General features: G+C 31.8%; 1 protein-coding gene across 2 annotated transcripts in view; it reads left to right on the plus strand.

The window, feature by feature from the left end:
* The window catches only part of LOC145259217 (uncharacterized), a 304,488-nt gene that overhangs the window by 69,763 nt on the left and 216,429 nt on the right, over nt 1-18,296 (plus strand). The window contains exon 1 of one of the 2 annotated variants that reach the window (XM_080117054.1): nt 5,513-5,945. The exons of the other annotated variant lie outside the window; for it this stretch is intronic. The gene's annotated coding sequence lies outside the window, so the exon portion shown is untranslated. Of the gene's footprint in view, nt 1-5,512; nt 5,946-18,296 lie in introns of those variants that run through there. 2 annotated transcript variants of the gene reach the window in all.

The following is an 18,296-nucleotide window of genomic DNA, read 5'->3' on the forward strand; positions in this document are numbered from 1 at the left end:
AGAGTATAGACGGTGTTAGTTAAGTTGGCGACCCCGCCTAATTACGTTCCACGATTTTTGTTTTTGTCATTTTAATATTGGCTTCACAAGAAAAAGAAAAGAAAAAAAAACACAGAGAGAGAGAGAGAGAGAGAGAGAGAGAGAGGGAGAGAGAGAAAGAGAGGGGGGGGTAAGTAGAATACCTTCAAAACAACTGTTTTTTATACAGGGTGTCCCAACAGAAGCTTACGGATTTGAAAATTTGAATTCCAAATTTGAAAGTACCACTCTACAATAAATATCCGCTCCTTGGTGATGTAATGACTGATGATGACTATGGTAGGGTTACACTAGTTGCTCTGAAAAATCAAAAATGCTCAATACATAGGTAGAACTAGTTAGTAATTTATAAAATATACATGGCGATTAAGCTACCCTGAATATTCCGTGTTTCATCCACTATAGGATTCTTCCAGCTTATGCATAAGCCTGAAGAATCCTATAGTGGCTGAAACGCGGAATATTCAGGGTAGCTTAATCGATATGCTTTATATATATATATATATATATATATATATATATATATAAAGTGAACGTGTGTGTGTGTGTGTGTGTGTGTGTGTCTGTGTACACTTCCCTACGCAATAACTCTGTTAATTTTTAGTTTACAGACTCGAAATTTGATATACAGTGTACGGAGATTTGGGAAAATCGATGTGATCGGTTTTTGACCAGAAATTTGGCGATTAAGGGGTAAAAGTTCAACGATTTCACCTTTGAGAACTCTACCAAACTCCTCCCACAATTTTGGGTCTACGCACTTGAAATTTTAGATATAGGTTCCTTGGACATGAATCTAACTTACTAACTTGATTTGAGCCCAAAACAACAAATTTTAAGGGGTCATAATAGGGGTCAAAGTTTTAAAAAAAATTGACGTCTGCGGTCTCTTCCAAATTACTAAGACAATTTCCCGTCTAAATATTTGAAATTTTACATAAAGGGTATTCAGAGATAGGGCCAGCTTTTTCATCAGTTTGGGTCGAAAATTTTTAGTTACCAATATATAAATGTATGTATGTCTGTTTGCATGTCTGCCTTAAACTTTCAATAGAGGCGACGGATTTTACCAAGATCAGTACCGTTTTAAAGTTCGACCTTTCATACGACAACTATCGAAAAATTGGCTAAAAACATTAATATCTTTCCCTTCAACTAGGCACTTTTCTACAGGGGAGGGTCATTTTTTTCGCCGATATTTTTGAAAGTTATCCTCTCCTTTAGATTGTCTAGCCTTAATTTAAAAAAATGTCGCCCCCGGTTTGGCCGTGGTCGTAACAGCATAAACTTTAGGTTTTACACCGTTCTTTTCCTCCTTTCCGGTACGGGTTCGAGCTTTCCTTCCTACTACCACAGTTTTTTTTGCTCAGCATACACATCTAAACACCCGGGCAACGCCGGGATAAAATGCTAGTATATATATATATATATATATATATATATATATATATATATATATATATATATATATATGCTATACATATGCATATATATATAATAATATATGCTATACATTACATATATATGCATATATATATATAACATATATAATATCTACTATTATATAAAAGTCACTTTGTATGTATGTGTGAGTCCTTATATATTCCGAAACGGCCGAGCCTATCTTTCGCAAATTTCACACCCCCTCCCTCTGTAGAAAAGTGCCTAGTTGAAGGGGAAGATATTAATGTTTTTAACCATTTCACACAATGGTACTTCATCGTCCGGCAGTGTTCTTAGATATGTCGTTCAGAAATTCATCGGATAAGTATAAAAAATCGAAAAAATTTCTTTTTTTTCTTATAGATAAAAAATTATAATTTTTTTCTTATAGATAAAAAATTATAATTTTTTTCTTTTAGATAAAAAATTATAGTTTTTTTCTTATAGATAAAAAATTATAATTTTTTTCTTTTAGATAAAAAATTATAATTTTTTTTCTTATAGATAAAAAATTATAATTTTTTTCTTATAGATAAAAAGTTATAATTTTTTTCTTATAGATAAAAAATTATAATTTTTTTCTTATAGATAAAAAGTTATAATTTTGTTCTTATAGATAAAAAATTATAATTTTTTTCTTATAGATAAAAAATTATAATTTTTTTCTTATAGATAAAAAATTATAATTTTTTTCTTATAGATAAAAAATTATATTTTTTTTTTTATAGATAAAAAATTATAATTTTTTCTTATAGATATAATTTTTTTCTTATAGATAAAAAATTATAATTTTTTTCTTATAGATAAAAAATTATAATTTTTTTCTTATAGATAAAAAATTATAATTTTTTTCTTATAGATAAAAAATTATAATTTTTTCTTATAGATGAAAAGTTATAATTTTTTTCTTATAGATAAAAAATTATAATTTTTTTCTTATAGATAAAAAATTATAATTTTTTTCTTATAGATAAAAAGTTATAATTTTGTTCTTATAGATAAAAAATTATAATTTTTTCTTATAGATGAAAAGTTATAATTTTTTTCTTATAGATAAAAAATTATAATTTTTTTCTTATAGATAAAAAATTATAATTTTTTTCTTATAGATAAAAAGTTATAATTTTGTTCTTATAGATAAAAAATTATAATTTTTTCTTATAGATGAAAAGTTATAATTTTTTTCTTATAGATAAAAAATTATAATTTTTTCTTATAGATAAAAAAATTGTAAGTTTTTTTTCTTTAGATGAAAAATTATAATCTTTTTTCTTCTAGATGAAAAATTATAGTTCTATTTTCTCATAGAGAAAAAATTATAATTTTTTTCTTATAGATAAAAAGTTATAATTTTTACAGGGGAATTTTATACATGACACCGGCTAGAGAGATAATAAAATAATTCGACTACAGGTTGAATACTTCTGTGTTCAAGACCCGGTGTATCTCACTATTTTTTTTTATTTCATGCATTCAATTTTCCACTAAAGAAGATGCATCATTAAAAATCGCCGCAAATCATTTCTTCGTTTCTTCGTTTGCATATTTTAAAACTAAATATTAATCAGAAGTGACTTTTTCAGAACATTCATCGCCAAGCCCAAATATCAGCTGATGTGATATTGTAAACAAACACAGACGGCATTCGATGAACGATATTATCATTATCATTATTATTAAAAATTACGAATTAGCCTACGGGGCAATAAGTATGTCGTAGTTCGCTTGAAGCATTATTTATCGGATAAAAAGTGTGTTTGAAAGCTTGTCAATGCAGGAATTATTCAGTTGTTGTAAACACAAATAAATAATAGATAATACAATACTTCTCAATAAATATTTATTTATTTACTTGACTGAAGATGATATATTCCTAAAATATTTTCGGCAATCCCCATTCTCAAGAGGTAAAAAATGCATATCCAATTTTTATACTGCAACTTTCGGATATCTATCTATCTATCTATCTATCTATCTATCTATCTATCTATCTATCTATCTCTATATATGTGTGTGTATATATGTGTGTATATATATATATATAAACATATATATATATTCATTACCCACACAGCAGCTGCCGATTTTAGTGTAATGGTTCGAAGCCTCGACTGTCGTACAGGCGGTCGGGTTTTGATCCTGGCTTGAGGTAGTTGGCTGCCTGACGGCACTGATATATATATATATATATATATATATATATATATATATATATATATATATATATATATATATATATATATATCAGCCAAATAGCGTAACGGTGAGAAACGCTGACTGTAGCCTAGCTTGAGGTAGTTGCTAGCCTAGCCGCACTGATGAGCTGTGATACAGCGAAGCAATAATCTATGTGGAATACTATGTATATACATGTATGTAGTAATACTATTCATTTAAAAAAGATTAGGTTTAATGTACACAGATCGACATTAAGATTTCCACACGGACCCGTGGCACAATGTCCTATGGCTTTTATTAACAATCTGTTTTAATGACAGACTTCTGGTGTTGAAGGTTCAATCTTTATTACAGGCGATAATAACTATAAATGTACATAATAATTAACATATTTGCACAGTCAAGGCTGATGAAACAAGAATCCTTTGCCTATAGCGTTCATCTTTATAAAACTAAGGTCAATAGATTCAAATGGATTGATACCGGTCATATTGCAAGTCAATTCGTACACACCCGAGTTAAGTTTTCCTAGATTTTGCACGCACCCTTGTGCTTGAGATATCTATAGGCGTTATTGAATTAATGCAGTAGGTGGTATGCACAGCATTTCATTTGAGAATAATCCTAACATTTGGCGAGTACTGATGGAGAAACCTCTTGAAAAGCTCTTCTTTGATTTTCGCTATTCGTGGTTGTGATCTTCTGTAACTCAGTCTTCATGCATGCATGGAAGCACACTTGAGACTTGCTGGGGGTTCAAAAGTTTTATTGAGAGAGCTTGCTCTTTGGAGCAGAGACCACGTAAATTATTTCTTACTTAATTTTTTTTTAATTTAAAAAGGTCCAGGTAACGGACAGAGTCTTAGGGTAATATTCTCCTAGACTCTCTCTATATGTTTAGACACACTTAACCTCTTTCACTTTTCGGTTCTGACTGACTTGAAACTCTGTTCTATCGCCCGAACACGTGATGTCATTTCTATGTAATATCATATATCATTAATATCATATCATTATATAATATCATATATCATTAATATCATACTTGTCTTTCTAGCGCATTTTGTCTGGGGAGTTGACCTTTGACCTCCTCGCTCCAACCACGCCAACTGCACTGGTGTAACAGAGCGCATCTGAACGCGTATAAAAATATCAGCAGTAACCGAAGGATGGCTGGTAAGTGATTGCATTAGCAGCAGCAGCAGCAGCGTTTGAACGCATATGCAAATTGGCAGGTGTGCTCGGTCTTGCATCTGAAGAAAAAGAAAAAGGACACCACAAAGTTGACGTCGAAGGAGACGGGCGTATTAAGTGATGGCGAGAATGGGCCGGCTGTAGCTAGCGTGTGGTCGGAAGAAAAAGAAAGGCGGTCAAGTTAGATGGACATGTGGCAGCGAGAAACTTTTTAAGTAAAAGTAATAAATGCTTTTGTTAAAAAAGAAAAAAAATGCCGACCAGGATTTATTTATTTTTGTTTATTTGTACTTTGCAACGTTATACTGGATCTATTTCCGTTTGTCGCCAGGTTACCGTGACATACATTTATTTAACCCTCGCCAAAATCCATACAAGTTAACATAATCTCTACTTACTGGCGTGGAATCCCAACATATGACAGTTGTTTGTATATTTAAGTTTTAAAAAAGTATTTATCCCATTAAAAGGGGAGAAAATACCAACGAAGCAATAGTGAAAATAGAAAGGTTCCTGGGGATCCTGGGCAACGCCGGGTTAGTACACTTAGTATTACTAATGAAAGGCCAGATAACGTTGCATCGGTAAAAGTCGTCGTAATAGTCGTAGTATTTGTAGGTGATCCGTAGAAGTGGCGATATCAAGCGAAAAGAAGAACGACTGGGACAATGAGCGCTCCACCATCGGCACCGCTATTGACTGTAACAAAGCTGTGATCAACGGTGGCTGAGAGTGGCGACGTTTGGTATCGGTAATCGTCGCGTGCGTCGATAGCGGCCGGTCGAGTCAGTTGCGAGTCTGGTGGGTACTTGCGACGGCGACTTGCCAATCTCCACACGCCGTGGACCACCGGGAGAAAGAAGAAGGAGGAGAAGAAGAAAGGAGGAAAAGTTCTTTGGTTGATTCTAAACCCGCCTGCAAAGGCACGGACTGTTCTCGTCTTGGAGATTGTTTTATTTTTTCGCTCCGACCTGACGGAGTACGCGGCCATCACCTTGCGCCAGGAGAGGAGAAACGCGCGCGCACACACACACACGCACGCGCGTGCGTGCACTTTTCGCTGCGTTTTCGGACAATCACTGGAACTACAGGTAAAAATAGAATATATATATACATATATATATGTATACATATATATATATATATATATATATGAAAAGTTTTTTTTTCTTTTCTTCCGATGTACATTTTAAAAATTGTGTCTATATGTAAATATTAGTTGAGATGATTAATCGGAATCGGGAACCGAAAAAATCGGAACTTTTGGAAGTATCGGAATCTGTATCGAAATCGGAAAAATTGTACCTATTTTCCGATGCCCAAAACGATTCTTTTAATTGTTTTTGTTTGTTTGTTTTTTATTTAGAACTTGAATGACTCTTACTACTGATGACTAGGGCTATGACAACAGCATATTCTTTTCGTTGTTTTGACTCTCGAGTATATATCCGACACAGTTAGACACAATTAATCAACCGAGAACCACATCACTCTACATAAAAACACATAAGATATCAATGGATATATACCTGAGAATCAAAACAAGAAAAGAATATGCTGTTGTCATAGCCCTATTGATGAAATAGCGAATATTTATTAATTTTTAAACTGACAGAATAGCTAAAATCTATAGATCAATCGCACAAGTGTATTTTTTACGTTTGCGAAAATATATACACCTATTATATAATATGGATTCATGTATTCAATGCGTTTTTACAGTAATGTGACCCCCTCAAGAAACTTCTCTATATTTAGAAATTTAAAAAGAACCCAAATTGGTAAATGTATCGGAATCGAGGAATTTAGAATAGAATCGGTAATTGTATCGGAATCGGGAAAAATATTGAGATTATTTCATCACCAGTGGATATATCACATTTTTTTTTTTTTTTAATAATAAAAGTAAAATGAACCTAATGCTGTGTAGTACATATTGCTTCACGTGAGGACAGAGTCAAAGACAAGGGTTGGCTATGTGGGAAAATCCAGCTACCTCAACAGGCGGCACTTTGGATTAGGACGAAAATTTAAATTACCCCAGTCTAGAAGGATTTAATCTTCATTAACAGAGGACAGAAAATATGAACATACTACAATTTGTCTCTAGCAACAATTGTACAGTTAGATTTACCTTTTATTTAATTCTTTCAAATTATTAGATATTCTTTATTTAGTTTGTGTAGCTCTTTATGTCTGCGCATAAAGCAACTTTCATATATATATATATATATATATATATATATATATATATATATATTATTATTATTATTATTATTATTATTATTATTTACTATAATAATTATAAAATATCTACAGAGACTAGTGTTACATTCTTTCGGAAATCATCAGTGCAGGGTGTCACGATTAACACCAGTGGAGAGATTCGAACCCCGGCAACAGAAGTCATGTCTGGGTTCATTAGCAAGGACCCGAACCATTTGGCTATCGTCAACTGCGAGAGATACAGTTGAAATTTAAACATTTATTCTTATTAAATGCTTTTAACGCCAGTCATAGTGGTCTAATCATTATATGACGATCTGCGCGTATGAGCTAAGTTGACCAACTTTATTACAACATATATATATATATATATATGCGTGTGTGTGTGTGTGGGGGGGTCTCTGTGTGTGCGTATGCGTGTTCGTGTGCGTGTTCGTATGCGTATTTGCATACACACACCCACCCATATATATATATATATATATATATATATATATATATATATATATATATATATATATATAATTTATATTAAAATTAATATAATTTTAAGATTAAAATTTTTTTTTTGCTTGACTTCTATTGATGACTAGCAAGGAGATCCGACGCTGCCCGTGATTGAATTAGAATCAACCAATATTCCACACTAACAATACGATGGGCGATTTCATGGATTTCGATGACAATAAAATATTGTCATCGAAATCGATGAAATCGCCTATTTTTCATCCAAATCAATTTATTGATTTCTCTGGTTGGTGATCCACCGCGGTACACCGGGAAGAAACTCACATTCCTCCGCACACTGATATAGTCCCCCAATACGTTGTAGTCTGCATTGCACTGTAGAGAACCTAATATTGATTTTATAAATTATTTTTATATAATGGCTTGAATTAAAGTTACAAAATGCAAAGTTTAAAATGCAAGTATTACGGTTCAATTGTGCTCTAAAATGAAACATTCATTTCGAATGCACCTCTGTGTTATCAAGGAACTTGCTGTTGATTTTATACGCCGACTTCTTTTGCTTGTGCGGTAATAAAACTTCTCAAATATATTTGTCACGATAAGCTGTATCAGAGTGAAAATCGGACTGTTCCTTTTTTAATCGAGTTTTGATACTTATCGGTGGCATTCCGATATCTAAGAACACTCCCATACACAGAAAGTACATTTGTGTGAAATTTTAAATTTTAAAGCCGTTTCGAATACCATAGTGAACTAATTCACACACGCAGCCACATAAACACACATACACACAAAGTGCACCTTATATATAAACAGACACATTATAATGAAGAAATCTTAATCGTAAATTGAATTCATTAACAAAAAAAAAATTAAAATAAAATTATTAGGTACACCCGAGATCATTCGAACTGTAGTCGAATGCTCTATCACTCAGCTATATTTCCAGATGTCAAAAATGCTGTTTTTTTTTTATTTGTTTGTTTCTTTTTTTAAGAAGAAAAGATTTGTTGAGATTCTATTATCTCCCTTGCCGGTATAATGAAAAATATTTCCCTGTAAAAATTCTTTTCTTATCTATAAGAAAAAAAAACTATTTTTAGGGTCCGACCTTTTCGATTTTCGATACTTATAATTGATTATATAATGTTAAATTGAATTAAAAAAAACTTCTTAATACTGCAATATTTTAAGTTAATAATTTATTATATTTTTTACTAGAATATCTTGTCCTTTCTTTTCCATGTTTAAGCTTAACCATATTACTTTTTATGCTCGCATTTTTCTATTGTAATCCATGATTTTTCCAGACTTCTAGTAAATTCATTGGTTCTTTGTTTAACTTCAGTCTTATTTTTTGCCCCATAAACATAACCATATGTAAAACAATGTACGACACTCGTCTGCTTTCAATCTTTCTGTTTCACTTGTTACTTCTTTTTTCGCGAGAGCGGTGAATTAGTGGCAACACTAGTCGCTGAAACGATGTGGTTGCTATGGAAACCAGTCAGAAAAAACGTCGATCTTTTCCTTACGTTTTTCTTTTTGTTACGATTTTGAATACCAGTAAATTCATTATAACTTGTTTTACTGAACGAAAATTGAAATTTTTTTCCACAATATAGCTGAGAAGGTGATCTATAAAGTGTAATAATTTGGTCGAAAAATGAGTGAGCGGTGAAGCATTAAAGCAGTTCTAAATGATTAAAACTACCACTTAACCATATAATTCAAACACAACTGTGTTTGAATTATATATATATATATATATATATATATATATATATATATATATATATATATATATATATATATAGTAAGTTATAAAATGTATATGGCGATTAAGCTACACTGAATATTCCATGTTTCATCCACTCTAGGATTCTTCAGGCTTATGCGCATAAGCCTGAAGAATCCTAGAGTGGATGAAACGCGGAATATTCAGTGTAGCTTAATCGCCATATACATTTTATAACTTACTAACTAGCTCTACCTACGTATTGAGCACTTTTGAAGTAAATACTTAAAGTTTACGCATAAATCTATACTTTCGTATATTAATTTTATATGAGTAAATTAAGTAGTTATATATATATATATATAATTTACCCAGTAAATAATCCTTTCAACAATTTGTGGCCAAAATACAAAACGAAAATGCCCACATATATACTTTAAAACAAATTTTCTCATGCAATTCAATAAAGTATTTAAAAAATTTCTTCCTTTGTTCTACTCTTTTTCTATTTCCCCTAATCTTCTATTTTCATTATCAATATAAAGTTTACAACATTTTTCTTATGTTTTTAACTATTTTCTGGAATAGCCATCTTACTTACTTAAAAAATGAGAGTTATATCTTGGTGTCTTTACTCCCCCTCCCCTTTTGTGCTGATGAGGAGACTACGTTCGTTGAAACATTATTTGTCAATTACTGTCAATGTTATAGTCAATTGTAAATAAAATGAATATCGTTTCTGAAACGATCGTACACTCAATTTGATTTTGTTTGCTTTCTCCTCATGAAACTAATTCATAATTTACAATTATTAATCTTTATACTCATATATATATATATATATATATATATATATATATATATATATATATATATATATAATATAATATAAAGCTGAACGTCTGTGTGTGTGTGTGTGTGTGTGTGTGTGTGTGTGTGTGTGTGTGTGTGTCTGGTCACGAATAGGCTCCTATGTGGTTGGCTATTTAAAAAAAAAACTGATTACATATAATAATAGAATATGTATCGAGAATCAGGAATGGGTATGTTTGATCTGGCAGAACGGTGGTTCATTAAAATTGTGGGGTCTGTGTTCGCGCCTGGCGCCCAAAGTATGGAAATAAAAAATGAAAAAAAAAAAAGAAAAGAAACGTTTACAAGTGTTTTTGATATAGATGTACATAATAATACTTTGATAAGTATGTTTTAACTTAAATAGGGATGGTATAATAAAATTGTGGGGTCTGCGTTCGCGCCTGGCCTCCATAGAATGGAAATAGGCACAAACTTTAATAAAGACTTTTCATATTTATCTGTGATAATTATGTTTCAGTTTGAAGAAATATGGTATAATAAAATTATGGGGTATACATTCGCGCCTGACCGCATAGAATGGAAATATATCACAAAGTTTAACAAGGTTTTTTCAGTGTGAACAGGTATGGTATAATAAATTATGGGGGTTATCTATTTTATTTTTACTTTCATCATATTTTGCTTTGGTTTTGATACCCCCAAATTCGAAACTATCTCTTTACAACCCTTCCTTTTCATAACCTATCATACTTTCATAAATCAGAGTCCATTTTCTGTAGGCTGTTTTTTGAACCCAGTCAATGACGGGTACTTTTGTTAGTATATATATATATATATATATATATATATATATATATATATATATATATATATATATATATACTAGCAGGGATACTCGAAGTTGTCCTGGATTGAATGAGGATCAACAAATGTTCCACTTTCCCACACTTTCATTGTCATTGATATCGGTGAAATTGCAATCTTTTAATCAAGTCGATTGATTTCCTGCTCTAGTTAGAGACCCCACCTGAAGTCTACCGGGAGGAAGCTTCACATGTCTCCCCACAGTGACTTAGTCCAAAATACATTGTAGTCTGCATTGCACTGTAGAGAATCTACTGTTGATTTTATAAAATTATTTGTAAATAATGGCTTCACTTAAAGATTAAAATGCAAAAGTTTAGTATCATGGTTCAATTGTGCTCGAAACAAAAACAAAAAAACCCTTCATTTTAAACGCATCTCTGTCTTATCAAAGAACCAACTGCTGATTTTATGAAATTATGTTCACATAATCACTTGAATTAAAGGAAAGCATACTAAAGTCAATTATTGTGGTTCAATTGTGTTCTGAAAAGATACATTTATTTCGAACGCTCCCTGTGTTATAAAAGAATCTGCAGTTGATTTTATAGGTTGTGCCTTTCTGCTTGTGCGATGATAAAAATTCTCAAATGCATCTGTGATGTTAGGTTGTATAAAAGCGTTAAGTTTTGTTAAAATCGGATTTTATTGTTTAATTTATTTTCCATTATCGATTTTCGGTGTTGATCAGACGCATTCCGTGACAAAACCTACGTAAGAACATTTCCAGACACATCAAGTACCTCCGTGTGAAAGTAAAAAAAAAAAAAAAAACGTTCAGCCGTTTCCAAGTCCATAGGAAATTCCACCCTCTCTCTCTCTATCTCTCTCTCTCCCTCCCTCCCTCTCACGCACACACGCAAATACACAGACACACGCACACAAGTACGTGCACACACACACACGTACGTGCAGACACACACACACACACACACACGTGCACACACACATACACACATACACACATACACACGTACACACACACACATACACACACACACGTGCACACACACATACACACACACGTGCACGCACACACGCAGACAAAGTTTTTTCATATAATAGTAAGAGAAGAAAAGAAAACTAGTTAAACACAGAAAAACAAAAGAATCAAACAAGACGGACAATTTCTCGTTTAATTTTATTTCTTCCTGTGTTTAACTGTTTTTCTTTTGTCTACGCAATAAACCTTGTCCTCCAAATGAAGCATAAGATTTAATGCTGTAGCGACACACTGTATAAAACGATAAAAAAGAAAACAATGAAACTTATTTCATATTTTCACTATTCACTTCAACAATACCCAATTCGTGAATAGAGTTGGATAGAAATTGCGAAAATATATTTGTATCAATTTAGCAGCACAACGCGCTCGTGTTTCATTCTCGTATGGAATCTTCAGACTCAGTGGAATTCACGTTACTGATATATTTTAATAAGTAACAGAAATTCCATGCACTTAAGCTGATCATTCCCTAAAGGGATGAAACATGAACGCCTCTGTGTAATTTCATTTTTTATAAATATAATTTCATACCTTACTATATATGTGTGTGTGTGTGTGTGTGTGTGTGTGTGTGTGAATATTTCTATTGGCCATTGATACTAGTGTTGGTAGGATTATTCGGAAGCGGTATCGGGAATCGAAAAAATCGAAGCTTTTGAGGGGTATAGAAGGGGGAAAATATGCCTATTTTCCGATGCCCAAAACGATTCCTTTATTGCTTTTATTCATTTATTTATTTTTGTCATTGTTCAAAACTTTTATTTTTCATAGCTTGTATTAATGACGTAATAATAAATATTTGGTTCTCCTCTCGGAGATGCCTCCCTGTTTTATACTTTCGCCTTTCTCGCTCACAGGCCCCTACTCCGAATTTGTAGAAACGAGCCGACATCAGCGGACCCTTTTTCTACCAAAAACTGTCATTAACAATGTTTTATTTTTATGTTTAAAATATTTTAAGCTGATATAAATTATTGCACAGTAAAAATAATTAAATTAATACAAAAATCATTTTTCTTGTTTCGAATTATTTCATCAAGTAAAAATTCGATTTTGTATTTGATTACTAAATTTAAAAAGTTATTCTAGCGAATGACATAACAATTTAATAAACAAAAATATCTTAAAAACTAAATTTAACTTGAAAATTCTATGGAAAAAAATAGCGTTTTAATTTTAACAATCAAGTAAAAAATGGCATCGTCATTACATCCCGGGCAACGTCGGGTCTCTCTGCTAGTACTCTCTCTCTCTCTTTCTCTCTCTCTCTCTCTCTCTCTGTCTCTCTCTCTCTCACACACACACACACACATATATATAGTTACACACTGAAGATATTAATTTTGATACACACACACATACAAAGGTATTCTTTTTCATTTGTTTCATATATATATATATATATATATATATATATTTAATTATTTTTATATATATAAATATATATATATATACAAATATATATATAAATATACATACATATATATATATATATATATATATATATATATATATATATATATATATATATATATATATATATATATATATATATATATATATATAAAGGTATTTAAGCAATTTATTTATTTAAGTAATCGTGTTAAAGAAAGACTATTTTCGAAAAGGAAATGTAGAAGTTCGTGTTATTTGAATCTTCGGACTACTGTTCTCAGCTTAAGTGTGATTTTCACAACGTTTCGTTCGATGTAACCTCCGACTTCTGCAGATGTAACTTGTCGAACTCGGGAATGTTTCTGGTGAACACGGGAATTTGGACGGAATTTCGAACGGAACCCTAAATTTATTACTTAGGATCTCTATCCAATCATTGCTGACGGAACGAGAGCGTGCAAATCCAGTGCTCTGTTTGAAATTCCGTCCAAATTCCTGAGTACGACAGAAACATTCCCGAGCTCAAGATACATCTGAAGAAGGTCGGAGGTTACATCGAGCGAAATGTTTTGAAAATAACACAAGATAAAAAAAAGTAGTCCGAAGAATCCAGATGCAAATAATACGAAAAACCAAACCTTGTCTAAAAAGAACCAGAAACGTAAATTATACGTTATAATTCAAAATCGATAAAATACTTTTGCTTTCTTATTATTTGGGTTCTTCTTGATTGCTATTATACAACCTTTCAGTCGATATAACCTCCGACCTTCTTCAGGTATATATGTCGAACTCAGTATTCTGCTAAGAATTTCGAATCAAATACTTTATTTAGTCCACGAGGGTAGTGTATTCTCGTTCCGGGTAGAAGTCCAAAGTAATTAGCTATTGTATTTTGAATGTCGCCCGCACCGAGAAAAAAACAAACAAATAAACAAACAAACAAAAAACTAACTTTAGTATGATTCAAATATTTGCAGTATTTTTTTGGTTTATTTTTTATTAGTTTTTGTATATTGTATTTTGAAAATACAATATACATTAAAGTGTAGTTCCTGTTCTTAAACTATACATTATCTTTTCTGCCGTCGTTTAATGAAAGTGCAATTTTTTAAGATTGCGACAATTTTACTTTCTGTCACAATCCAAAGTGTTCCTTTTTTTGCGGGAGCTGAATTTTCCACACATTATAAACCGACCTTTTCGCTAACTCTGCCCTCGCGTGGATGGAAGTAAATAAATCGATGATTTATTTTTGATTTTTTTAAACCTGGAGAATGTATACATGTGGCGTCTTAGAAAAGATGATTTATGGTAAGAAATATAATAATATATGTTGGAAAAAAAAGTAGAATTAGCAAAAGTAGATACACACATAAATATTGGCATTATTTGAGTTCTTCAGATAATTGCTCCCATCTTGAATATTACATTCACAACATTTCGGTTGATATAACCTTCGACTTTCTTCAGGTGTATCTTGTCGAAGTCAGGAATCTTTTTGTCAAACTCGGGAATCTTTGTCGAACACAGAATTCTGAACGGAAGTTCAAACACAACCGTTTATTTAATCCATCAGCGTAATACCCGCTCGTTACCCCAGCCATAACCGGGTAGAAATCCTAAGTAATCTGTAATTGTAGTTAAGTGTCGCTCGCTTCCCTCAGAAGAGCGTAACTATAAAACTTAATTGTATCAAGAACCTTATCCTTGCGAACCTGTTGTACCCGGTAAAATATAATTTTAAAATTATACTCTTCTGGAGGTTTAAGATCCAATCCTCAGTGCGGTCGACATTCAAAATACAATTGCAAATTGCTTGGGCGATAACAAACATTTGTTGAGCTTATTATATATATATATATATATATATATATATATATATATATATATATATATATATATATATATAGTCAATCAACGTCACAGCTCACAAGATTCATGAAAGCCAAGGTTTTGAAAGAAAGAAAGGTTATGGCTTTTATGGCTCTTCTGAGGTTCGACGTTGATTGACTGTAAGAAATAATTATACCATCTCTCACATTTTGAAAATTTCCTACCCTCTGATGAGAAGGAAAATATTTCTTCGAAACTCCACGGATTAAGGACTATCCACTTATCTAGTGTTTCCTTTTCAGATTAAATATGTTTTTAACTCATTTCAAAGTGTTTCTTAACATGTTTTATTAACTGTTGGCTCGTATATATATATATATATATATATATATATATATATATATATATATATATATATATATATATATGTGTGTGTGTGTGTGTGTGTGTGTGTTCCTTTTTTTCATTTTTCTTAAACTTTTTCTTCTAGGGGATGGGACATCCAACCAGATGTCTGACATTTACCCCTATTTTAGTGAGTCCAACCAAGAGATCTTTTCAGGATTCTAGCAGTCCCTTTCAGTGCAATCGTTTGTATTTCACTTGCACTTGGTTCACCGGGTATGCTTGCTATGTACTTTTTAAAGTTCTTTTTCATAAGCCCAGTTGCTCCTATGATGACTGGTATAATTGAAACGTCTTTTAATTTCCATTTTCGTTTCATATCATACATAAGTCCTCGATACTTTGTTATCTTTTCCCTCTCAACTCTGTTAAGCCTGTATCATTGGGTACACTGACCTCTATTACGGTCGCTTTTTTGTTTGCTCTGTCCCAAATCACTATATCTGGTTTAACAGCTGCGTTTTCAAGATATGTAGCAGTAGGGATTATGCAGTCATAGTGAATAGTGTAGTTGTCATTCCCAACTGTTCGTTCGGGTATATGTTCCCAGGATTTTTTTCCTACACTGAATGTTGAGTTTCTTACATATCTTCCAGTGAAGGTATTTGCAAACTCCGTTATGGCGATCTGTATAATAACCGTCTCCAAGTAGGACTTTGCAACCAGAAATCAGGTGGCCCACACTCTCAACCTCAGTGCTACAGAACCTGCATTTATTATTGTTGCTTAGACCACACATATTTTTGAAGGCGTTTGTCATGAGGCCCTTTGCTCAATATACTAGATAGAGCAAATTAAAAATTGCAGTTTTTATATTTAAATTTCTTTCAGAAAATATAATTTTCAAAACAAAAATTTATTGTTTGGACAAAGAATACAACATTTGAAGTAAGTGCCTTAAGCCGTGGATTTTCGATGTAAGCTCATTTCCTCATAGGAAAATCATTAGCAAAATATTAATTCTGATTTGCTATAATTTTGTTATTTAGCACGTACATAGGAAATATATTAAAGATAAATCTTTTTAATGGGACATAGAAAATGAAAATAAGGGCTGAAACAAAAAAGAATATGAGATTTTGGTATCTGATTAGAATGGTTACTCTTGATTAGAAAAGAATGATGTTATTCGGTTCCAGATTAGTTGAAGATTTCCACATTGAAAGTAAAATCCAATTATGTTCAATCAAGTGTCTAGAGAGAAAGGCAATGTCTCATTGTGGACGCAGAATTTTAGATTTATTAGGTCCCATTTTTTTTTTTTTTTTTTTTTTTTTTGGTAATGTAAAATCAGATCAGAAGACGCTCTCTTTTTTTAAAAAAAGTAAAATCCAACTGGTCAAAATGGATATTCCAATTAACTAAAATAGCCTGATACATTCCAAATAATTGGAATTTAAAACAGGTTAAAGTTGTTATTTTAAGAGTCGATTTAAAAAACGAAAATAGAGACTTTGAAACAAACTGAAAGTGTTTTTTTTTATTCGCTTAGGTAAATTTTTCGAGTCTCTAATAAAATGAAAAGAAAAATTAAAATATTTTATTTATATATATATTCTGATTAAATGCGTAAATAAAAAGAGAAAGAGAGAAGGTCAAAGTTATTTTTAGTGGAGGTGCGGGTAGGGGAAATAGAGAATGAAAATTAAACTGCAATAGAGGCATCCGCGTAATATATATATATATATATATATAAAGGAACTTTGTATGTGTGTCTGTGAATGTAAGTTTGTTTTCTATGGATTCCAAAACGGTTGAGCCGATTTTTATAAAATTTCAAATAATATACTTTATGTATCTGGCAGTGTCCTTAGATAGGTTTGTATCAGAGTGTCGTCTATGAGTATCGATAATCGATAATCGAAATAATCCGAAGAAGGAAGGAACAGGCGATTTTGACCAAATATTTAATAAATATAGGATTATGAAATATTCATTGATCATCATTCAATTCCGAGCAAGTTCGCGTCTCCCTGCTAGCATATATATATATATATATATATATATATATATATATATATATATGTGTGTGTGTGTGTGTGTGTGTGTGTGTGTGTGTGTGTGTGATGTGTGTGTGTGTGTGTGTGCATGCGTATGTGTGTGTGTTCTTTCCATATATTTTTAATGCTCTTCTATTAAGCTATATTTCCAGATTATAATAAATCTGTTTTTTTTATTAAGAGAAAATGATTTGCTGAAATTTTACTATCTCCCATACCGGTGTAAGGAAAAATATTCCCCTATAAAATATTTTTTTTTATCTATCAGAGAGAAAAGCTATATTTAAGATCGGATGCTTTCGATTTTGGATACTCATCGGGCAAATTTCTTACAAAACATATCTAAGAACACTGCCAGACATATAAATTAGCTTTGTGTGAAATTTGCAAAAGATGGGCTCAGCCGTTTTGGAACCTATGAGGAAGGAACTCACACACACAAAGTTACTCCTATAATATATATTAGAAATTTTTTCTCAACCGGGCTAGAAAGTTACTTACACCTAAGAGTATTCTATATATCTATAAAACTATGGGGTGTTGTTGCCACATCTTGGCTATTACATCTACCACTAGTCTCTCCCTCTTAGACAGAGTTTAAAAAAAAAAAACAGTCTTCGAGATAATAGCTCTCGCACTATCAACCAAGCTACAACCTCTGTCCCATCGCCACAATATTGCATCC

This window comes from Euprymna scolopes, chromosome 34 (assembly GCF_053919585.1).
Source record: "Euprymna scolopes isolate OS-2025 chromosome 34, ASM5391958v1, whole genome shotgun sequence".
In the NCBI taxonomy this organism is placed as follows: Eukaryota; Metazoa; Mollusca; class Cephalopoda; order Sepiida; family Sepiolidae; genus Euprymna; species Euprymna scolopes.